The sequence below is a fragment of the Bombina bombina genome, chromosome 7 (assembly GCF_027579735.1).
Source record: "Bombina bombina isolate aBomBom1 chromosome 7, aBomBom1.pri, whole genome shotgun sequence".
Taxonomy (NCBI): Eukaryota; Metazoa; Chordata; class Amphibia; order Anura; family Bombinatoridae; genus Bombina; species Bombina bombina.
Genome location: NC_069505.1, coordinates 95,262,917 through 95,267,367, shown reverse-complemented (window position 1 = coordinate 95,267,367; position 4,451 = coordinate 95,262,917).

Below are 4,451 nucleotides of genomic sequence, written 5' to 3'. Positions count from 1 at the left end.
TCCATTGCTCTGAGCCTGTTACTGGACAGCAAAATTTTGTAACAAAAGAGGATATCAGACATCTCTCCTCAAAGGATGATATAAAGGAGGCTATGAAAGACTTTAAGTCCATGTTCGGTGAGCTGAAGAAAGAAATAGCAGCAGTTGATCACAGAGTCATTCAAATTGAAGAGAAACATGAAACTCTCAACTCAGACCTCCAGCTCCAGGCCAGCTATATTCAGGCTCAGGAAAGCACAGTACTCACGCTAATGGACCGTATAGAGGACTTAGAAAATAGAAGCCGCAGAAATAACTTGAGATTGAGGGGAGTCCCGGAAACGGTTGAACCCCCAACCATTCAGGCCTATATACAAGACTTTGTCAAACACCTTAGGAATACGGAGGCAGGCCCGGAAATCCAGATAGAGAGGGCACACAGGGCCTTGCGCCCTAAACCACCACACAGGGCCCCTCCCAGGGACATAATATTAAAATTACTATCTTTCAAGGACAAAGAAGACATTCTTCGGATGGCCAGAGCAAAGCAGCTAATAGAATTTAGGGGGTCTGAAATACAGGTATACTCCGATTTATGTCCAGCCACCCTACAGAAAAGAAGGGACCTCCGATTTATCACTTCCAAGCTGAAGGACAAAAATATCCCCTATAGATGGGGTTTCCCTACTTGTATCATTGTGTCAAGGAACAACACGACACATGTTTTCAGAAACATAGAGGATCTGCCTTCATTTAATCATGCCTTAGGGCTCCACATACAACCGCCACAGAGGAGGCCGGGGGCCCCAGCGGACCAAGCTGATGAGGCACATGAGGAGATCCAACATCTTCATGGCTGATTCAAGATCTCTTGATGTGAAATTCCTTACTTGGACTTGAAGTCAGGTTTGATCTCAAATTTCCACTATTGTGTCCCATTAGGGATAGATCTGGACACTGACAAGAGTCTATTCCTTTTAGGCTTGGACAATTACTTTGTTTAAGCATATTTGTTTCATATAAGTTATTTTATAGTTAAAGGTTAATCTTATTGGGATTGTAGCACATGGCACCAACGAGGACTCATTTTAAAGCGAGGTGGGGGGATGTCATAGATACACCACAGACCAGGTTACATTTTGCTGATAGGCGATAAGGGTATATTGTCTGAGCCATTGGGGATTATAGCAGAGTATACAAGCCCATATACAACCATAGACCCCTGCCCCCCAAATATAGATATATAGAAACATGAGATTATGTGATTGGGTCACAACAAAGTGTGGAAGTTAAATTCCACAAGAGTCCAGGGTTCCTCACTATATTTTATTTTGTGCTAGTTTTCTTTCTTTATTATTATTATAGCCTAGTTTAGAAAAATGGGTATAGAAGAACTGATTAAGGCATAACCTGCAGAATGTATTTGTTTAATGTTTAATGTTTAAAAGTCCATAGGTATAGTAAGAACACAGGGAACACTTTCCCTAATTGGTAAGTTTATTTACTTAGATTACACTCGAATCTTAGATCGAGTAAGAATTGTGCTTTACATGCTCAAAGATTGTAAATTGCTGTTTGTATAATTGCAATAGTTTGATTCCATTTAGCGATATTATATTGTACTTTCAGGCAATTCCCTTCTTCGACTCTTCTCTTTTCCTTTCTCACCCTCCTTTCCTTCTTCAGCCTTCTTAGCTTCTCTCTACTCTCTCCCCCCCTTTTTTATTTCCCTCTTGCTCTTTTCCTATCCCTCATTTGTCTTCTCCCACCTCTCCCTCCTCCTCCCCTCCCCCCCCCCCTTTTTTTTTTTTTTTTTTTTTTTTTCCTCAGGTAACATGGCACGCCTATGGCCTGCGGCTGAGCACCAGCCCACTGAGTTGATTTCTATCAACGTTAAAGGTATTAATAGCCCAGGTAAGCGCTCCATAGTGTTAAGGGACTTACATAGAATGGGGGGGGATGTCATCTTCTTACAGGAGACCCATTTTTCTGCTGCTCATGAGCCTAAATGGTTTAGCCATCACTATCCCATAGCCTATTTTGCGTCAGGTCCTAAGAAGCAAAACGGGGTGGGTATCCTAATTAATTCAAAAACCCCCTTTCAGCTCCATGAGTCATATCACGACCCTGAGGGCAGGTACATCATCCTCACAGGGTTACTATGTGGCACACTTGTCACACTCGCCAATATTTACTGCCCCAATCAAGCTCAACACCTTTTTCTCCAGAAAATAACACACAAAGTATTGGAAGTGCAGCGTGGCATTTTGTTTATGGGAGGTGACCTAAATGCATCTTTAAACCCAGCATTAGACACCTCGAACGGACTCTCCAGTGTCCCCCACAGGAACCTTAAACGTGTGATCTCCTCATTGAGAGAATTAGCATTACATGACATCTGGCGTGTACACCACCCCACCACAAAGGATTTTACATTCTATTCCCACCCACACAGGAAGTATTCTAGAATAGACTACCTACTCACAGACTCAGCAGGCCTTACCATAACAACAAGCAGTAATATACACAGTATCACATGGTCCGATCATGCGCCAGTCAGTTGTACCATCATGTGGCCGGATGTGCCAGTCACTCCCTACATTTGGAGGCTGGATGACACATTATTGGAAGATAAGGTCTTTAGGCTGGAGATCGAAAGGGCTTTAGCAGAGTACTTCCGTATACATGCAGATACTGAGTCTCAGGATACAGCTATCTGGGAAGCCCATAAATGTACAATTAGAGGTCTCTTGATTAAGCAAAGGGCTAAGCTGACGAAGCAGAGAAAAACTCAGTATCAAGCCCTGTTGTCCAGGGTTGAAATCAATGAGCGTGAGCACAAGCTACACCCCGCAGATGAGAAACTTGGGAGAGAGTTGGATTGCGCTAGGTCAGCCTTACTTGAGTTCCTCCAGGAGGACTACCAAAAAAAGGCGCTGTTCTTAAAACAGCGTTACTTTGAACAAGGAGACAAAGCCGGGAGGTTGCTGGCTAGAGCAATCTCACGCAACCGAACAAAACATTATGTTCACCGATTGGTGAACGGGGAGGGGATTCCCAAGGAGGATGGGAAATCAATAGCAGAATCTTTTAGTGAATATTATAGGTCTCTCTATAATATTCAACCACGGGCGGAGGAGGTTGAGATGATCCTTCCTCCATCCGAAAGGGCGCAGAGGATAAAACAATATCTGCTGAACGCAGATTTACCTAAACTAACTGAGCAGGATTCGGAGGCCCTTGAGTCCCCAATCACACTAGTAGAAATCAAACAGGCCATAAAGGACCTTACCGTAGGTAAAAGTCCGGGGCCGGACGGCTATGGAACCAAGTACTACAAACTCTTTGCCGATATTCTGGCCCCAGAGATGCAGAAACTGTTTAATACCTTGTCAGAGACCCCCCTGTTGCCCCATACCATGTTGGAGGCACACATAGTGGTGATCCCCAAGCCAGGGAAAGCAGAGGACAGACCGGAAAACTACCGTCCTATATCCCTCCTAAATTCAGACGTTAAGATTCTGGCCAGAGTCATCGCCAACCGTCTAAACAAATTCCTCCCACAGCTAATTTCTACTGACCAGGTGGGATTTATTCCTGGACGGGAGGCTAGGGATAACACCCTAAGAGTTATACAGTTAATTTCGTATGCCCATAATAATAAGATCCCAATGGCGGTTGTATCAACCGACGCTGAAAAAGCGTTTGACCGGATTGACTGGTCATTCATGCAACAAACATTGGATAAGTTTGGCTTTGGGCCCAAATTTATCAATAGAATTATGTCACTGTACTCTGCACCGAACGCGAAAGTTAGGGTGAATAGAACTCTGTCTAGCACCTTCCCGATTAAAAACGGGACAAGACAAGGCTGCCCCCTTTCCCCCCTCCTATTTGCCCTTACGATAGAAGTACTGGCCAGTAAAATCAGGGCACATCCACAAATCAAGGGATTGTCTATTGGAGGCTCAGAACATAAACTCGCGATGTACGCGGACGATATATTCTTGACGATCACCGATCCCGGCCGATCTCTACCGATCGCCCTGGATGAACTCACAAAGTTCGGCAATGTGTCGAATTTCTTGCTTAACCCCTCCAAATCTGAGATATTAAACATCTCTGTCCCTCATGAGGAGTTTGAGGCCCTGAGTCGGGATTGTCCGATAAAAATAGCACACCATACCTTAAAATACTTAGGTATCTCAATTACAGCGAATATAAAAGACATAACAGAGATCAATTATAAGCGTATCAGGGACGAGGTCCTGCGGGATCTGGCAAATTGGAAGAATAAAACCATCTCTTGGTTGGGTCGGGTGGGGGTGGTTAAAATGAATGTTCTGCCCAGGGTCCTCTACATCCTCCAGACTATTCCTTTAACATCAGCCTCACATTACCTGCACCAAATACAGTCAGCCGTGGAGTCATACATATGGAATGGCTGCAGACCCAGGATAAGGAAAAAAACT